At 40.1% G+C, this 21,154-nt stretch overlaps 1 protein-coding gene across 34 annotated transcripts in view; it reads left to right on the top strand.

Moving 5' to 3' along the window:
• Positions 1-21,154, top strand: part of LOC109503361 (translation initiation factor IF-2-like) — a 330,936-nt gene that overhangs the window by 72,585 nt on the left and 237,197 nt on the right. The window lies entirely within an intron of this gene.

Below are 21,154 nucleotides of genomic sequence, written 5' to 3'. Positions count from 1 at the left end.
TTGTGGGATCAGTCTCAGTCTCCGTTTTCTCATCTGTTAAATTGGGAAAAGATAGTTCTCTCAAAGTCTGTATTCTGTTTCCTCCATTTGTCCTTTTGCCCCTACCCCCCATCCGTTGTTTCATCTTCTCTGCTCTCATTGAGACTGTGGCAGCAGATCCCTGGGGGTGACATCACCAGGCCTTCCTTTCCAGTTAGTTGCCTTCCAGTTGTTGCCAAAGAGAGACACTGGTGGAGACATGAGGGTGAAGGAGGAGAGAGAGCTCAGGTATTTCTTCTAGGCTCTCTTTCTGCTCTGGGCCATATTTCATGCAATGTGTGGGTCCCTCAACTGTAGCTTCTGGATGGTTCTAGCTTCATATTTTCAAATCAAATTCCCTAATGCCACCCTCCCCTTTGGTGCCTTTAAACCTAGGGGTGGTAAAGCCTTCCCACTCTTTCTGGTTTCTGACCATATCATGAGAAAGAATTTTTAGCCATTTTGATTGGATTCTGATTCCTGGCAGGACCTTGGGTGATAAAGAGTGGTTCTTTTGTTCTTCAACAAGTATTTATTGAATCTACTAAGGTTCGGTAAATTCTGTTGTGTTTACTGCTGTATTCCTAGCACCCACGCAGGACTTGGTATGTATTATGGGGTCAATAAATATTCATGGATAGAATACCTACCAGGTAACCACTATACTGGGCCTTGGTGATTAAATGGTGAACCAGATAGACAAACTTTCTGGCCTTATGAAGTTTTCAGTGTAGCCATGAGGATTGAGTGAGGTCGTAGCAAACAGCGTAAAGCCTGGAGCTACTACTGAGTTGACCCACCTAAGAAAATTTACTATCTTGGTCAAGGAAGAACTTGGCTTTCTTCATTATGAAGCTCTTATGCTACCATATTAAGGAACCGATATCAAGGAATCAAAATTAGCACTTTTTTCAACTGCCAAGTGTGTCTATTCCAATGATGTAGTTGGAGTCTGGAAGAAATGACCACTGGATAGGTTCATGGGTCCAATAGCTTAACTGTGACCCGGCCCTAAGTTAGGACTCCATTTCCACCTGGCCTTTTTCCTCCCTGGTCAACTGGTCCTAAACAACTCCTCCATGTGGTCAAAGGTATGAGTTGGAAGGGAGGTGAATTATGTGGGAGTCTAGGGCATCTGATTAGGCAGCTTACTTGTGTTCTCTGGCTAATTTTACATCTAATCCAGGATTTACTATTTCCATTTTATAGTGGACTGCTGCTGCTGGCTCTGCCTAGCCTGTTAACATAGTAGACCTGTCAGCTGTTAATGGTCCGGCCACATGATTAGCTGGGTAAGGGCCCAATAACATGCTGGAAGCTGCCTTTTGAATGTATAGCATGTAGTTGTTTGCTATAGACTTTCTGTAGAAACCCTCGAGGCCTACATTTTGATTCTTCTGTTGGGACTTGCCCTAAATTCCACATGGTGTCTCTTCCCACCACATATACCTCTAGGTCCTTAGGGTCTACCAAGTCGTATGGCCTAAGAGACAGGACTGTGTGAACCACAGACTGGATCTGCTCTTGGCTTCTCTCAAAACCACCAGCCTTCCTTGTCACCTGCCAAATGGGTCAAAATAGTATTCCCAAGTGGGGAAATGTACTGCCTCTAGAATATGAAAAGCCTTGTTAAAGCAATGTGCTTCTGTCTGAGGAGCTTCACCATGCACTAATTTGCCCCTAAGTTTAGAGATGTTCTGGTGAACTCCAGGCTACTGGACTGTTGGACTTCAAATGTCATTGATGTGGTGGCCTCCTGAGACTCTATAGTGTTTATATCCCATGTTCTGGTATACACATGTCTTAATAAGGGCTCAGTTGTATGTGCCACGTTCTGTTCATCTGATTTGATTGATATAATGTCATTAATATAGTGGACCAATGTGATATTCTGTAAAAAGATGGTCCAGGTGCCTTCAGACCATATTATGACAAGAGTAAGAGAGTTAATATAGCCCTGGGCTAAAAACATAGATGTGTGTTCTGTTCTATGTGCATGCAAAATGCCTCTGATGTTCTTTATGACAGGAATAGAAAAGAATGCAGAATTGCCAGATTAATGTTATCCTTCCTTATGCTAAAAGCTGTGTAAACCCGTCATTGCAAAGCTACCATATCTAGCACAGCAGCTGTTATCGGGCTAATGCTTTGTTAACTTGGTAGCAGTCCATTGTCCTCCACTATGATCCATTTGGTTTTTGAGGGATCTAACTGGTGATTACGTTGGGAAATCATGGAAACCACTATGTCTGCTCTCCTTTGTCGAGGTGACCCTGCCTTCCCCTCCCTCCAAGCATGTTTGTTTTGATTTACTGTCTTGGTCAAGGAAGAACTTGGCTTTCTTCATTATGAAGCTCTTCTGCTACCACAGTAAGGAACCAATATCAAGGAATCAAAATTAGCACTTTTTTCAACTGCCAAGTCTGTCTATTACAATGATGTAGTTGGAGTCTGGAAGAAATGACCACTGGATAGGTTCATGGGTCTAATAGCTTAACTGTGGCATGGCCCTAAGTTAGGACTCCATTTATTACTGGTTTCTCTGTGCCCCAACATGGGCGGACCGTGGTGATGCTTTGGATACCTGGGTATGAGTGCTAATTTAGATTCTTTCAATTCTTGAAAGGTCTGGGCATTCCTTTGTCCTCAGCACATGGTTAGTTAAGTAAATGGCATTGGGGCCCCTTTGCTGAAGGACTTGGGAGCTTACTACTGAATATATCTACTGTGATGTGTCAGAATCTTTCTTGAAAGGAACTGATCTCTCATTTAGTTATTGGGCTCTGGGTCTGAGAACAGGCTTATGTCTGGAAATTGAGCAAGTGGTACTCAATTTTTATTGAGGTGGCCGCTGTCAGCTTCCTGATCATCTTGTTTATGTAAGTTAAGGACTACTCTCATTTACTGCCCATGTATTTTGCCTCTAGAAACATGGTCTTCTATTGAGCATCTCCAAAGCTGTGTGAAAGCTATTCCAACCTTGCTTCTTATTGTGATACTTGTGCTCACTTGCTTCTGGGAGCATATGCTGGCCCTTGGTTTCTATTTTGGCAAGATCTCAGCATTTCCTTAATCATGAGGGAGCCCAGTTCTGTAACCATAAGTTTTACCATTAGCCCTATTTATAACTGGCTTCATGGACATGCGACCTGTGCATTGGCACAGAGCCCTACGCTTAGAAGGGTCCCATACTTTGTTTAGTGCTCTGCTGTTGCAGTCCTGCAATTCTTTTTTAACAAGGGACTCCACGTTTTCATTTTGCGTTGGGCTTTGAACATTATGTTGCCAAGCCTGCTCCTGCTCTTCAGAGGACAGCCACTAGCAACCTTCTCAGTGGTACTGGTGCCCTTCTCACCAGTGTGTCAGCAAAGGGAGTGTTCCGTGTATCTTCTTGCAGAAGATAGTAGACTTTATGAAGTATAGCCACTTAACCATGCCTACTTTTCTGAGCCTTTTGATTCCTCATGCCATCCACTATTATACTGGTTCTGGCATTTCTACTTCACTTAGTTTAGGCTACTGCTTTGTCTAAGCTTCCAAGAGCCATCCTAATAGTGAATAAGCATCATTTTCCAAGGTTCTTGCCATAGTATTAAATCTGTATTCTGAGAATGGCCCATGTTAATAAGCTCTCCCTGTTCTAATTTCACATTCCTCTCTTTTCCCCCTGGATCTAACATTCTTTCCTCTCCTCTCTTCCTCATATCTCTTAAACACTAGATTCATGCCTTAGCTAGTGCTTCCCCTTCCATGGGTATCACATTCATGGTACCACTAGTGAACGTTTGAACAGTTGCACTGCCATAGCGTGCCAAATGTTCTCCATACCCCACTTGCATTATTGGTGGCTTCCTCATTGCCAGCCCACTGGTAGGCGATCTGGTTCCCAAATCCCACGTCAGCGTCTTGTTTCTGGAACCACTCCTGGCATCAACTCACTTAGCTTAGGTTCCTTGGAAAGAGATTCTGAGATAAGAAGTTGTAAGCAGAAGAAGAAAGTTTAGGGGAGTGGCTTTGGTAGATTCACTGGTTAGGAATCGGTGGTAGGATTGAGAACACTGAGCAGCTGACCTCCAATAGAGTTACAAAAGAGGCTTCAGCTGATCCCAAGAGAGGTTCTAGAGTTGGGATGGTCATTCAAGTTGAGGACAGGGTGCTTGGCCATAGCAACCAGTCACTAGCCGTGGGACCACCGTCCCCGGAAGTGTAGCCTTAGACAAGGCAGTGGCAATTCCCAGTGTGAGATGCAGCTGTGAGCCCTCAGCAACTGGGAGATGGGTGCCTTCACCCCCAAAAAAGCATCTGGACAGAGCACCATGGCACCATAGCCAAATGGAAATCTAGACAACAACGCCCTGTTGGGAAGGTATACAATGAACTAGAATAGACACATCCAAATACCGGAATTTGAACACATTTTCTTCTCCTGAATGTCATTTTTCAGTTCTCAGACTAGATCTTTCCAAGGTAGCAACAAAGGCATTCCAACAGTGGTCACAGCAATGGTAAAATTGGGCGTTTAAGTAAATATTGAGAGTCTTGACAGTTTTAGCTGCATTTAGTTTCACATTTTGTTTATGCTCATTATTTGGCATAGCTCCTGTTGTTTCTCATAGTATTTCAGAATATGCTTATTTAATTTTCCTTCTCTGCCATTTTTACTTCATTTGTTCCACCACATTTACTTTTCTGCAGTTAGCTGACAACATAAACAGAAGCAGAAGAGCTCAGAAATCTATCCCAAATGCTACCCCAAGCATGGGTTGGTGATTTCAAATACCATGACTTCTGCATTACACTTTCCCTCACTTATATTCCTAATGAGGCTTACCTGCTTTGGTTCTCAGGGAAGAGTCTAAGTGGAAAATGGTAGCAATTCTTGCCCTAGAGTCTTGAAGCAAAAATGAATATCAAGCATCAAGCATGTAGAAATTCTAATAAATAAGACAGAAAAGCTGTTAAGCTTTGTCCCAAATGAAACCTCTAGTTGAGTAGGCTTGGGATCTGCTCTTCAGGTGCTGATGCAGTTTATTATTTATTATTATTGTCTTCCCTTCCAAATTATGCTAAGGTCACGGTCTCTCGTAAACTTTTAACTTTTTTTAGGGAACCAAAGAACACTACTGCTTGAAATAGTTTTCTCATTGGATTGATATTTAAAATTTTTAAAATATTTTTAAATTTATTGTGAGAGAGGGAGAGAGAGAGAACAAACAGGGGAGGGGGCAGAGAGAAGGAGAGACAGAATCCCAAGCAGGCTCCACAACCATCAGCACAGAGCCTTGTGCGAGGCTCGAACTCACTAGCCGTGAGATCATGACCTGAGCCGAAGTCGAGCACTTAACTGACTGTGCACCCACGTGCCCCTCGTTGGATTGAGATTTTAAAAGGCTGACCGAAATAATTGCCTAAAATGGAGGAACATTCTTTTGCCACTCAAAGCTGATGAGCCTGATACTGTTTATAGTACAGGCAACTGTTAAATACTATTGGCTGGTGTCCTGTGATTCCTTATTCACGTGTCCCCTTTGGGAAGGTACGGGATGCTCTTCTTGCGTGGAGTTTTGCCCTGCTCAGCTTCCTGACCCTCTGAAGCATGTACTGTGCATCCTAAGTGCTTCATTGACAGGTCCCCTATTATACAGGGCAGGTAGGTGAGAGTCATTGACATCTATGTGAGTGATGAGTTCTGTTTCATCATAAATAACCTGAATATTCATGTCCTAGACTATTTGAGATTCTAGAAACTTCTTGTTTATGGATGCAATAAAAACAGCACATATACGTATTTCACTGTAGGGGAATATGACCTCAAATCTCACTCTCAGTATTCTAGTTACAAGAAAAAAAAAAGATTTCCACTGTTAGATCACTTCATCATAGGTAAAGATTTCTCTGAACTTCTAAACAACGTAAAATAATTTTCGAAAATTCCACATAGCAAATGAACCAAGAAGTGGTGGGTGATTCATTCAGTCTTGAACAATGTCCTTAAATCCACCTCCAAGCCATTGGATACTATTGACAAGGAAGACAAAATCTCTCCATTCTATTTTTTCAATCCTAGGTGAAAATATTTGCAAACACAAGGTTTAAAATCACAGACAGTGGCCAGCACGTGTTTGTTGGGAGGGTCTGTATGCTCTGTACAGGGACCCCTGCTTTGTAAAGAGAGCTGTGTGGGTGCTGGGCCACAGTGCATCACTCCCATTAAACTAGCCCTTGCGGCCGGATAATATAGACAGCTCTGAAACACAAGAGGGAATGAGCATGAGCAATGTTTCTGAGGCTGTTCTCAAAACACATCATTATCTGGCTTTCCTGTTTCAATAATTTGTAAGCAGCCTGCCTCCTCTATAAACAGACCAGCAGGAAAGCAGAAAGCCGTATGAGTTATTGCATTTCTACTGTCTGGGACTCGGGAGACACTATCAACTTTAATGTATTGAAATGTGCAACTGTGTTTGAGGGAATCTCATTTGGAATATGACCACTGGAAAAGCCTGGCTACTTTAAGAAATGTGGAGAGCTATTCATTTCATGACACTTACTTGCCTGGTATCCCTGTAAGTGAGCATCATTGTTACAAAGTAAATGTTAGCTAATAGTTTTTAGCTAATATTTTCTAGCTAGTTTTGGGAATAGAAATAGGATTACTTATTGCTCTTTCCCGCTATGAGCATTACTTATTTCATGCACAGTTATGGTAAAGGCAGCAGTCTGAGTCTAGGCCATGCTCATCTGCGGATTTCTATGTATTTGGGTATGTGCTGAGTCCTGAAGAAGTCCTTTGAGAGGGTAGTGGGGGTCCTGAGTGTCCCAGTGTCTCTCGCTCGCACTTTGGATGGGCATGTGGTGTTATTCCAGACCCTGTGATGAGGGATTACAATAAAAGACAGAATAGGTATACAGGAGTTATTTGTCTAAGACCTCTGCAAGGTATCGAATGTATGAAGGCATTGTTTTGTGGCTTTTATTGCAGAGTGTAGCCGTAGAGGTCGGTGAGGAGCGCTCACCCGTTGAGGCTCAGTAGGCGCATGCACTTGTCTGGAACAAAGTGAGACAATGTATCCTCACGCCAGACCCGCCTGGAACTGGCTATAGAGGGGAAGCTGGAGCGACCACCAGCCACACTGTGGGTATGACACCCTTGAGATCAACACAGATAGCGCTGTGCCCCTTAGGCAGAAACTTGAGGCTTCTTTAGGCTGCCTGGAAGCTTTTCTTTCCTTTCTTCCTTCCTTTCCTCCTTCCTGCCTACCTGCCTGCCTTCCTTTCCTAAATCTTTTAGAGTAGCTGACACACATCACATTAGTCTCAGGTGGACACACAGTGATTCGGCTTCTCTATTTGCCATACTATGCTCACCACAAGTATGGCTACTATCTGTCATCCTCCAGCAGGATTACAGTATCATTGGCTTAGACTCTACTGTGCCCTTCATGCCCATGATTTATCCATTCCACACCTGGAGGCCTGTAACTCCCGCTTCCCTTCATGCATTTTGCCGACCCACTCATCCCCCTTGCCTCTGGCAGCATTCAGTTTGTTTTCTGTATTTATAGGTCTGATTCTCCTTTTTGTTTGTGTATTCACTTGTTTTGTTTCATTTTTGATTGCACATGTGAGTGAAATCATATGGTATTTGGCTTTCTCAGTCTGACTTACTTTGCTTAGCATAATACCCTCTGGGTCCGTCCATGTTGCTGCAAATTACAAGATCTCCTCTTTTTTATGGTTGTGTAATATTCCTATATATATAATATATACATTATAAAAATGTATATGTGATACACACACACACACACACACACCGTATCTTCCTTATGCATTTGTCTGTCAATAGACACTTAGGTTGTTTCCATAACTTGGCTATTGTAAATAATGCTGCAATAAACATAGGAATGCATATATCTTTTTGAATTAGTATTTTCATTGGGGGGGCAAATATCTAGTAGTGGAATTACTGGATCATATGGTATTTCTATTTTTAATTTTTTGAGGAACCTCCATACTGTTTTCCACAGTGGCTGCATCAGTTTACGTTCCCACCAACAGGGCATGAAAGTTCCTTTTTCTCCACCTTGGTACCAACGCTCGTTGTTTATTCTATTTTTTATTTTAGCCATTCTCACAAGTATAGGCGATATCTCATTGTGTGTGTGTGTTTTTTAATTTTTTTTTAGCGTTTATTCGTTTTTGAGAGATGGAGGCAGACAGACTGTGAGTGGGGGAGGGGGCAGAGAGAGAGAGGGAGACACAGAATCTGAAACAGGCTCCAGGCTCTGAGTTGTCAGCACAGAGCCCAAAGCAGGGCTCAAACTCACAAACTGTGAGATCATGACCTGAGCTGAAGTCGGACGCCTAACCGACTGAGCCACCCAGGCACCCCTCATTGTGGTTTTATCTTCATTTCCCTGATGATTAGTGATGACACGATGATCATCTTTTCATGGGTCTGTTGACCATCTGTGTGTCTTCTCTGGAAAAATGTCTCTTCAGGTCCTCTGCCCATTTTTTAACTAGATTGTTCATTTTTTTTTTTAGTGTTGAATTGTAGAAGTGCTTTATATATTTTGTATGTTAACCCCTTAATGGATCTATCGCATGCAAATATCTTTTCACATTCAGTAGGTTGCCTTTTTGTTTTACTGATGATTCTCTTCATCGTGCAAAAAGCTTTTTATTTTGCTACAGCCCAGATCGTTTATTTTTGCTTTTGTTTCCTTTGCCTGCAGAAATATATCTCGAAGTATGTTGCTATGCTGGCAGCAACTTTTCTGTGTTTTCTCTGTGGCCCTGCTTCTCAAATACTGGCAATTTTTCCTGACAGAGGGTACCTTGCAATGTTCAGAGACATTTTTAGTGCTTATAATTCAGTGGGGGGTGAGTGGTGGGGATGGGGGAGACGTACTACTGTCATCTGATGGGTGGGAATGAGGAATGTTGCTATACATCCCAACATGCTCAGGACAGTGCCCTCCTCCCCTATAAAACAAGGTGTTATCTGGTCCAATATGTCAATAGTGCTAACATCTGTGACTAATTCACATCTCTGACTGTATCACTATTGTGGTTTTGATAAAGAAAGCAGGACACAGAGGTCTCTCTGAGCAAATGACATGATCCATTCCACCAGCACATGGGACACACCCTGATGGGGATCGCAGAGCTTTCTGAGGCGACTTCAGAGGGAAGATCCTCTTGCCAACAAAGAGGGTTGTGGTGCCAGATAACTAATTTTGGGTGCAAATGAGTATTGAGTGCCCAGCTTCTTTAGATATAAGCTTTATGAGCATTTAATCTTTAGTACAATAGCCATGGTCCTTCTGGAGGCTTTCAAATTTCAAAGTTTTATTTCTTCTTGAATTCAGTTGCCATTTGTTGACTGCCCATAATATGGGCGCCTTAGCTGCGAGGGTGACGAGAATGAGACAGACTCAGTTGATGTCCTCCTGGAATTGAATTCTAGTGGGAGATGATGTGTGTGAATGAATAAATGTTCAAGTAGTTAATCACTCACTATTGTTTTAATGGGTCTATAAGAAAAGCAGCCAGTATTAGGAAAGTGTCTAAGGGAGATCCTGATGGAATTGTGGCCTTCAGGTTTTCTGTGCTGAAGGGATACCTTTGCTTAGGTTGGAAAGGAAGCTTGGGCTTCCTGACAGCATGGCAGGTAGATGTCAAGACCTGAAACCCCAAGAGATCAAGGCTGAAATGGACGGCATTTGTGACTTAGCCTTGAAAGTCACAGTAACTCACTTCTGCCATACTCTTGGATAAGACAGTCACAAGGTTGGATCCAACAAGCTTCAAAGAAAGGGTGACATGGGCACTACAACTTGATGGGAGTGATGTAAAGATCACATTTTAAGCAAAAGTAGGATGAGCACTATTGCTGCAGCCATATTTCTTAAGTGAAACAAGAATAAATCAGTACACATTTCTGTTTAAATCCCTTATCTTTTTGAGCCAGAGATAAAACTGTAAGAAATATAGAGTAGTATAAAGATCTCTCTAAATAAAGAAATAATGCTAAATCAATAAAAGATAATCACTGAACGAAAAGCTACAAATTGTAAGAAACTAGGCTGGTGAATACGATAATAACTTATGAATCTTAGTCTTATGGTCAGATTAAAAATTTTTTTTTAACATTTATTTATTTTTGAGAGACAGAGACAGAGCATGAGCGGGGGAGGGGCAGAGAGAGAGAGGGAGACACAGAATCCGAAGCAGGCTCCAGGCTCTGAGCACAGAGCTGGACACGGGTCTTGAACCCATGTACCCTGAGATCGTAACCTGAGCCAAAATCCGACGCTCAACTGACTGAGCCACGCTTGCGCCCCCTAATGGTCAAGTTTCAATCCTTTGGAAAATTGTTTAGGTTCCTTTAAGATCTTGTAGTTGCCAAGGGGTGCTGTAAATCGAAAGCGGTTTTGTAAAAACAAAGTGTTTTGCTCTTAGTGAGATGCTATTTTTATTTTGCCTGTTTTAAAGATGTAGTCTAACAGAACTTTTTCTTCCCCGTTTATGAAATTCTATTTTTGTTGAGAAAAAAGCTGGACAAGATTGATATGTAAAGAAGACACTCTGGTATTTGTTGGTAATTGTAAACAGCTTCCTGTGATGGAGTACACCTTGTTTTCATGTCGTTTTTCTCCATTTGTTAACAATGAAATCTTCTCCATGTGGAGCAAACAAAATGGAGAACTCCGAAGAGGTGAAATGCATACTCCTGAAAAATTGGGCGAAAAGCAGCATTTTGCAGAAAAATATTCTCCCCATCTTACCTGAAATGAATGGTTTATAAAATTTTGCCCATTGAAATAATACTTTTCATTTTTACTGTTGGTCTCTGTTAAGAGATTTGAAGTTCACAGGCGGAGTCAATGGTCGAGTAAGGTTATTCCTGCCTATTTTGTAGAGTGTACCGTTAGAACTTTAAATTTTAAGGATTTCTTCGATGACATTATGGGATTAACTTGTGCCTTAAGTTTACAATACAGTCCTGCCGTGACAGCCCTTGGCTGACACCATTTTCATAATTATGCTGACCTGAGAGAATGTCCTTGCCAGAAGGAACAGTGTATCACAGAATACAAATATTGTTTATCATGTAAAAGCAGAGGACACGGCCAGGATCATCTGCAGAAGGTAGGAAGTATTTGCCCCAGAAGATGTGCAGACTTCTTTTGTTAAACAATTGTTGCAGGTCGAGACCCCAGAAGAGACATCAACACCTCTGGGAGAATGGACTGATCCCGTGGGGTATTGTGGAACTGAGATGGCCCTAGAGTGTACCAACTGGAGACAAAGGGACCAGGGCCTTACGTCCTGGTATTAATCATCTTTGGATATGGGCTGAGCCAGAGGACGGGGCAGAGCTTTCGGTGAAATGACTCCCTTTAGACACGAACAGCATAAATATTTCAGTTCTGAGGGGGGGCACATCACAGCATCCACCACAGAAGACTTGTTGCATCCCTGAGGCACATACCGTGATCGCCATAGAACCTAGGTTATCGAATGTAAATGATTGAAGAAGTTTTACTTTGAGGAAATAAATTGTGATTTAAAACCCATCAGAATCAAGCCCATGATCTGTCATACTATTCTCATCACCAGGTAATAATGATTAATTACATGGCTGTGAAATGTTAGGTTTGCCCCATTTTCAGAAGTTTCTGTGTTAGATGCTTTGAGTTTCCGCAGATTTGCAGCAATTCGCATACTTAATTGTGAATGTAAGAGGAAAAGGAACACATTGTGAATGATTTTTGTTAATAAACATGAAAACGGTTTAAGTCATCAAAGCTATTTATTTTCAAGTTCCTTTGTCCTGCTCAAGGCCAAACTGTTAGTGGGTAGAGCTGTACAGATGTGTTGTAAATGTACTCTTACCTCTGGATAGAAAATTGATTCTTGCCATCTCAAGAGGGGATGCACAGATACCTCTTAGGAAAGGACTGGTTCACATCTTGTAGGAACCAAATGCTAAGCATTAATGACATCAGAATGGTGTGATTATAAAACCTCACACATGGGGAGATTTAAAAGCATAGACCCTATGTGGTCTCGAGCACAGCTCTACTATTTGTTTGCTTGGTGCCCCTGGGAAAATGAAGTTCTCTGTCATTTCATTTTCTCCTCTCTAAAGTAGGTTTAATAATAAGACCCTAGTATTATTAAATGACCAATATGCGTGCATGGCAGAGAGTAAATGCTTTGTAGATGTTTCCTGTTATAATATTCCATTGTGTTTTTTTGAAGAAAAATTTAAGAGAGAACCAACTTTCTCTTTATTAAACTATCACACCATTTTTTGGTGCTGGAGGTATGCCTTTTGCTGTATGGAAAATCAAATGATGTTTGATTATTAATGAGTCCATATATTCGAATGATGTGAAGAGTTGACATTTGAAGGTTTTCCTCAACTCTCTCCATATGGGTCAGGAAAAGGCGTCAAGGAAAAACAACCTTTTTCTAGATCTTTGATGAAAAAAGGTGAGATTGGGAATTTCCTTTCTTCTTTTAAATATATTTTTTAATGTTTATTTTTTGAGGGAGAGAGAGAGAGAGAAAGAGACAGAGCACTAGTGGGGAAGGGATAGACAGAGAGGGAGACACAGAGTCCGAAGCAGGCTCCAGGCTCTGATTTGTCAGCACAGAGCCCAACACAGGGCTCAAACCCACGAACCATGAGATCATGACCTGAGCCAGAGTCAGGTGCTTAACCGACTGAGTCACCCAGGCACCCCAGGAATTTATTTTCAAGTAAAGCTTATGTGTCATACATCTTTGATGTATAATCTCATTTAACCTTTATAGCGACTCCATGAGATTTACACTGTAATGTTCTCTTTCTTACTAATGGAGGGAAACAAGAGAAGAGGTTATGAATAGAAACTGGAGCAGAGTTTAGGGTCTGAAAACAAGTCAGTGTGAAGTCATTGTAGTGCTCGGGCAGGGGTGGAGTGGGGTGCTGGCCCACTCCAGTGCAATTCAGGTTGGATGATGTGTGTGCAGAATACAGATGGCCAGAGAGGTCTTTCCTCCTTGTGACCAGCGGCTGCAAAGGAGTTTCTCCTGGGCTGAATTCATGGCAGCAGAACCATGAAGTTTGCCGTCTTCGGGTTAGTTAGTTATTTCAGTAGAAGAAAAAGCATGAGAACTTCTCTGGTCATGTTATTACTAAATTGCTTGTTGTATGTCTCCCCGAGAATATAAGACAAACCTATCATTGCAAAACGGTGGTTTCCTTTATTATTATTATTTATTTATTTTGAGAGGAAGAGAGAGAGCATGTACAAGTGGGGGAGGGGCAGAGGGAGGAGGAGGAGAGAGGCAGCGAGAGAATGAATCTTAAACGGGTTTCACACCCAGCACAGAGCCCATGCACGGGCTCCGTCTCACAATTGAGGTCACGGCCTGAACCAAAATCAAGAGTCAGACGCTTAACTAACTGAGCCACCCAGGTGCCCTTTTACTTTTCTTTTTCTTTTTTTTCTTTTTTTCTTTCTCGTTTCTTTTCTGGTTAAAGATTAAGTTACATAAGGAAGAAAAGGCGTTAACTGGAAATCAATATATTTGCGTTTCAAGACAATTTGTATTGTAGTTCTCTCAAGGATATTTGCAGAAAGAAGAGGAAATGGCTAAAGGAAATAGCTGTGGTGGTGAAAATTGCCTTCTTGAAGGCCTGTTCCTAATCTTTTCTGCTGCAGAATATTATGTTGATTCAGGAAATTAGCTTTGCGTTTTTAAAAATTATAATTTAGAAAAGGACTGTGTTTAGGTCAGAGAGAAAAAGATAAAGATGTGGTTTTGAAATTTCTAAAATCTTACATTTGGATATTTCTTTTCACAGTTGCTCAGTTGACATACTCCCTTTTCTATAAGTAAAAATGTCTTGCACTCTTGTTTTCTGGTCTAGGAAGTCTCAAAGCTCTCCCTGATGTCCAAATCTTGAGAAAAGCAAAGGAGCAACATTTCTTTTTGCAAATCTGTGAAGATTATCTGATTATTAAAAATATCCTGATCCAGAAATCCTGGGAGAAATAATGTGTATATTGAGTTTTAAAAATAAAAGCCACTCAGTGCATGTGCATGAACATTTGCACCTAACGGGCAAAAGAAAGTCAGGTTGAGGATGGCACAGTATAATTAAAGAGGGGGATGACCATGAATTCATCAGGATCAGAAGATTAAAAAAAACAAAGAAAAGATCTCTTTGTATGTATAAAACCACTGTTTAAAAAAGAACTGTGTGGCTAGAATAGAATAACAGTAACACATTAAATGGGATTCTTTGGAAAAGAACAATTCTAGAAGATCAAAAATACTGTACAATCTACTCACAGTAGGTATCTGAGCTTTACAGAAATTTATACTAATGTCAGCGTCTTTCTACTTGTCCCTTTGAACGCAAGACTCATAGAAAATATTGAGAACAAAAATTTACCCTCTCGCAAGCCAGTAAAAATGTGAAACAGTTTTTCTACTAAGTCATGTAGCATCATGACCAGATGGTTAAAGAAGATAAATTTTAAGAGTTGATTTTCAAGTTTTAGAGGAAACTGCTGGTGGTGTTCAGTTGGGTACACTTCAGAGTGCACATTTGCATATGAAAAATGCTTCTATAATATTGCAGTTAATTTACTGGGCAAACAGCTTGAATATATATTGAAGCTTTATGGTGCCAGGACACCCAGTTGATCTGATAAAATTACAAGTGAATTTGAGAGCAGAGGAGGACGGAGTAATAAATCAGTTATATGTTAACTTGCAGAGGAAAGAAAATACTTGCCTACTCTCCAAGTCTCCCCACGTTTTCAACGGGTTGAATTTACCTTGTGCACACAAAGTGTAATTGTGTTAGCCCTTGGTTATTGATGAATCCTCTTAAAAGGAGTAAGTTATTTGGTTGCTTTAATTGATTGATTTCTTGTGAATGTAATGAAATAATGATTCAATTCTCTCATTATTAAAAAGAAAATGGCTTGCTGGCCAATTGGGCAAAAAGCATCCTTCACCCTGCATATGTCATTGAATGGATCTGTTATTTGAGTGAAGTAACAGATCTCTCTGGTTAATACTATCCAAATGGTTGTTAGGCAGGCACAGCTGCTGTTCTTGAAATGTGAGTTTGTCTGCAGTGGATGCTATTGTTGCTTCTCCAACATTAGTACCATCTCTGTCTGGTGGGTGGAGGCCAGGGATGGTGCTGTACATATCACAATACTTAGGGCAGTCCCCCCCTCCCCACCATATGAAAAATGATTTGGTCCAAAATACCAATAGTGCCACCGTCTATGACTAACTAGCATCTGTGTGGCACTATCATGGTTTTGATAAAGAAAGGAAAACGGAGATGTCCTTGGACCAAAGACTTGATCCATTCCACCAGCACGTGACACATCCTGATGAAGACTCCAGAGCTTTCTGAGAGGGCTTCGAAGGGAAGATCCTCCTGCCAACAAAGAGGGTTGTGGTGCCAGATAACTAATTTTGGGTGCAAATGAGTATTGAGTGCCCAGCTTCTTTAGATATAAGCTTTATGAGCATTTAATCTTTAGTACAATAGCCATGGTCCTTCTGGAGGCTTTCAAATTTCAAAGTTTTATTTCTTCTTGAATTCAGTTGCCATTTGTTGACTGCCCATAATATGGGCGCCTTAGCTGCAAGGGTGACGAGAATGAGACAGACTCAGTTGATGTCCTCCTGGAATTGAATTCTAGTGGGAGATGATGTGTGTGAATGAATAAATGTTCAAGTAATTAATCACTCACTATTGTTTTAATGGGTCTATAAGAAAAGCAGCCAGTATTAGGAAAGTGTCTAAGGGAGATCCTGATGGAATTGTGGCCTTCAGGTTTTCTGTGCTGAAGGGATACCTTTGCTTAGGTTGGAAAGGAAGCTTGGGCTTCCTGACAGCATGGCAGGTAGATGTCAAGACCTGAAACCCCAAGAGATCAAGGCTGAAATGGATGGCATTTGTGACTTAGCCTTGAAAGTCACAGTAACTCACTTCTGCCATACTCTTGGATAAGACAGTCACAAGGTTGGATCCAACAAGCTTCAAAGAAAGGGTGACATGGGCACTACAACTTGATGGGAGTGATGTAAAGATCACATTTTAAGCAAAAGTAGGATGAGCACTATTGCTGCAGCCATATTTATTAAGTGAAACAAGAATAAATCAGTACACATTTCTGTTTAAATTCCTTATCTTTTTGAACTATTTAGGTAATTGATATGATCTCCAGCTTCCAAAGTATATTCTAATTGGCCTAGCCTGTAGTGCGATCCCATCTCCCTGGCCACAATAATTAATTCAGGAGTGTCACATGACATAGGCCGTGGCATTTATTCAGAAATTGGGAGAGGAAACGTCATCTCGCCTGGATGGTGTGATGTCTTGATATGAGGCCTAGAACTGCTACAAGTATTTTGCTCTTATGAGGAAAGCCAGTCTCAAGATAAAGCTGATGCATCAGGATGGGCAGAGCTCAGTGGATTACAGAGAAATAGTCTGGAGTCCTTGACAAATCATATCAGAAAGTTTTAATGTCCTCTAGACTGCATAAACCAGTGCATTACTTTTTAAGTGAGTTTGTGTTGGATCCTCTATTACTTGCAAATGAAATCATCCAAAGAGATCCAAAGACTCAATAGTACCAAGGCCAAGGACTCTTACTGATATTCAGTCTGCTATCCCCTGCCCCTGCCCTTCTCCTCCCCTGACATTCATATGAGACTTCTCTTCTAAAGCTGTCTGTAAGTTTTAGTTTGAGATATGGAGAGGATTATGGAAGGATAAGACAAGTTCTTCATATTTTCCTATTTTAGCTTTGGAAAGCCTTCAAATATTTGGATGCAGCCAAGTTTATTTTAACTCTTTATTTAAAAAAAATTTTTTTTAACGTTTATTTATTTTTGAGACAGGGAGAGACAGCATGAACGGAGGAGGGTCAGAGAGAGAGGGAAGCACAGAATCTGAAACAGGCTCCAGGCTCTCAGCTGTCAGCACAGAGCCTGACGCGGGGCTCGAACTCACAGACCACGAGATCATGACCTGAGCCGAAGTCAGATGCCTAACCGACTGAGCCACCCAGGCGCCCCTTAACTCTTAATTTTGAAACCATTGCAGACTTATCAGAAGTTGCAAAAGTAGATTCTATAATCTGCTTATAATTAAGGGATTCTATAATCCCTTGAACCCATCACCGAGCTTCCTATACTGTAGTAGTATAATATCAAAACAAGAAAATTGACGTAATTAAATAGGATAGTAAGCATTTTTTTATTGGCCGTTGATTTTATCATCTGTAAAGTGACAGTATAATATGTTCCTTCCAAGTTGAAACAAGAAAATGAATACAAAGCAATTAGCTCAATGTACTTAATACCTGGAATTGTTATCAACAACACTTATATATACCTAAAAGTGTATGTATATGCATGTATGTACATACATATATATTGCATGTATATATATGTATATGTATATGTATATGTAAATGTATATGTATATGTATATGTATACTGATACACACATGCACACACAAATATATTCATTTTATAAGGCTCAAGGTATCATTTAATTTTGTAAACAAATACACTGCTAACAGTTGTTGCTTTGTTTTTTCACATATTGCTATGCACATCTGTTAACTTGTGGTTAAATCTTTGGAGAAAGTACAATTTGTGATTATATTTTTCTGGTGAGAAAAAACTTGATCCATTTTTTGTAAAAGTTGTAGGAGATGTTTCTATCAGAGTAACAGTCTTAATATATTGCACTCAAAAATTCAATCTCCAGCAAGTAGCCGGTACATTACTCAAATACTGGCCATGAAGTCTATACCCTCATAGGCAAATCTATGAGTACCTTCTAGATTACAATAAGAACTGAAGTTCGTCGGACGGATGTTGTCTTCTACCAATTTCCAGGCTCAGTGAGTCATTTTATGGAGAGACTCTCAACAGACTAAAGGAGTTCTTATTTTTTTAATTTTATATGCCTCTAGTGAAGTGCTTTTCCAAGAGCAGTCACTGGAACACCCGCATTCATATCATGTGGTGATTTTGAAGGACCTAATCTAGATCACCTAAATGACTTCTGAGGGGGAAGATAAGAAATCTTTTTTGACACACATCTTATCAGATTCCCATGGTCATAAAAGTTGAAGAATGCTGTTCTGGTGCCATATATCTGCTTTCTTTAAAATATAAGGACAAAGAGTTCTAAAGTATCTCAAGAATGAATGATGCTGCAAGTTCTAATAGCAGGAAAAACAAAGAGGCAGAAGAGATAGTTTATGATAAAATTGGAAAAGAAATGTATAGGGATATAAAAGATATAAACATAATTATTCAAAGAAGCATCTCAAGATAAAATCATCTTAAAATGAGTTCACCCAACGTTGCTTTTTCTAAGAATTAACTTTTAAAAAATTTAAAATTTAAAATTAACATAAAGTTGACTATTTTAGGTGCACAGTTCTATACACGTTAACACATGAATGAATTTGTATGATCACACCATAATCAGGATGAGACAATTTCACCACTCTAAAAAAACTTCCTCTTGGTTTCCCTTTGAGCAAAGTCATACCCTTCCCTCCCTCCCCTCCTCCCAATCCTTGGCAAATACTGTTCTGTTTTCTGTCACTGTAGTTTTGTTTCTTAAAGAACGTCATGTAAATAGATTCGTACAGTATGTAAACTTGAGACTGACTTCTTTCGCTAGGCGTAGTGCCTTTGAGATTCATCCAAGTTGTTTGATATATAAATAGCTCAATCCTTTTTACTGCTGGGTGGCACTGCATTTATGAATGTATCACAGTTTGTTTTTCATTACCTATTGAAGGGCATTTGGATTGTTTGATTACCAATAGAACTGCTATAAATATTCATGCAAGGATTTTTGTATGAACGTACATTTTTATTTCTCTGGGGGTAAATTCTCAAGAATGGGATTGCTGGATCATAATGATGATATGGTAAGTATATGTAACTTTATTAGAAACTGCCAAGGTATTTTTTAGAGCGGCTTTACTATTTTGCATGATCACCAACAATATGTAAGAATTACAGATGTTCTATGTCCTTGTTAACACTTAGTATTGTCAGTATTGTTTATTTTAGCCATTCTAATAGGTATGGGGTGATATCTTCTAGTGGTTTTAATTTGCATCTCCCTAGTGGCTAATAAACGTTGTTGAGCATCTTTTCATGTGCTTACTAGCCATCTGTATATCCTCTTTGGTGAAATGTTTTGGCTATTTTTTTTTAACATTTTGTCTATTTTTTAATTGGATTGTTTCCTTACTGGTGAGTTTAGAGGGTTTTTTTATATATTCTAAATTCAAATCCTTGCCAGATATGTGACTTGCAAATAACTTCTTCTGGTCTATAGCTTATGTTTTCATTCTCTGAACAGTGTCTTTAAAAAATTTTTTTTAACATTTATCTATTTTTGAGAGACAGAGAGAGAGGCAGAGCATGAGTAGGGGAGGGGGAGAGAGAGAGAGAGAGAGAGAGAGAGAGAGAGAGAAAGAATCTGAAGCAGTCTCCAGGCTCTGAGCTGTTTGTTAGCACAGAGCCCAACGTGGGGCTTGAACCCACGAACTGTGAGACCATGACCTGAGCCAAAGTTGGACGCTCAACCAACTGAGCCACCCAGGCACCCCGTCTTAACAGTGTCTTTTAAAAGGGAAACATTTTAACTTTGGTGAAGTCTGATTTATAATTTCTTTTGTAGGGATCATGCTTTTGGTATAATATCTAAGAATTTTTTCCTTATTGAAGAAATGAAGATTTTCTCCTATTATTTGAAAAGGTTTAGTTTTATATTTATATGCCCATCCATGATAAATTTTGAGTTAATATTTGAATGAGGTTGTATTTTGTTTTTTGTTGTGTTTTGTTTTGTTTTGCTTATGTATGTTCAGTTGTCCTAACCATTTGTGGAAAATACTATATTTCCCCTATTTAATTACCTTTGCCCTTTTGTAAAAACCTGTTAGCTCAAGGGAATGAGAAAGCAAGCCCTAGCCTAGAAGAAAATGTTTGCAAAATATATATCTGATAAAAGACTGGTATACAAACTATACAAAGAACTCTTAAAACTAGCATTTAAACAATGAATAGTCTAATTTCAAAAAAAATAGTTAAAAGAGGGGCACCTGGGCGACTCAGTTGGTTGGGCGTCTGACTTTGGCTCAGATCATGATCTCACAGTTTGTGGGTTCGAGCCCCATGTCGGGCTCTGTGCTAAGAGCTCACAGCCTAGGGCCTGCTTCAGATTCAGTGTCTCCCTCTCTCTCTCTGCCCCTCCCTGCTCGTGCTCTATCTCTCTCTCTCTCAAAAATAAATAAGCTTAAAAAAATCGTTATAAGACCTAAACAAGGAAAAATCAAGAAAACTAAAAGGCAACTAACGGAATGGGAGAAGATATTTGCAAATCACAGATCGGATAAGGAGTTAGTACCACAAATCCATAAAGAACTTATCAAACTCAGCACCCCAAAAATAAATACTGCGTGAAGTGAAGAAATGGGCAGAAGACATGAATAGACACTTTTCCAAAGAAGACATCCAGATGGCTAACAGCCACATGAAAAGATGCTCAATATCACTCATCATCAGGGAAATACAAATCAAAACCATAACGAGGTACCACCTCACACCAGTCAGAGTGGCTAAAATGAACAATTCAGGAGACAACAGATGTTGGAGAGGATGTGGAGAAAGGGGAACACTTTTGCACTGTTGGTGGGAATGCAAACTGGTGCAGCTCTTCTGGAGAACAGTATGGAGGTTTGTCAAAAAATTGAAAATAGAACTATGTCACATCCCAGCAATTGCAATACCAGGTATTTATCCAAAGGATACAAAAATGCTGATTTGAAGGGGCTCAATGCCCCAATGTTTATAGCAGCACTATCAACAATAGCCAAACTATGGGAAGAGCTTAAATGTTCATCAGCTGACAAATGGATAAAGCAGATGTAGTATTTATATACCATGGAATATTACTTGGCAATCAAAAAAATGAAATCTTGACATTTGCAACAACATGGATGGAACTAGAGTGTATTATGCTAGGTGAAATAAGTCAGAGAAAGACAAG

The sequence above is a fragment of the Felis catus genome, chromosome C2, assembly GCF_018350175.1.
Source record: "Felis catus isolate Fca126 chromosome C2, F.catus_Fca126_mat1.0, whole genome shotgun sequence".
NCBI lineage: Eukaryota > Metazoa > Chordata > Mammalia > Carnivora > Felidae > Felis > Felis catus.
Note: the sequence above shows the minus strand (reverse complement) of the source record. Positions and strands in the feature narration are given on the sequence as shown.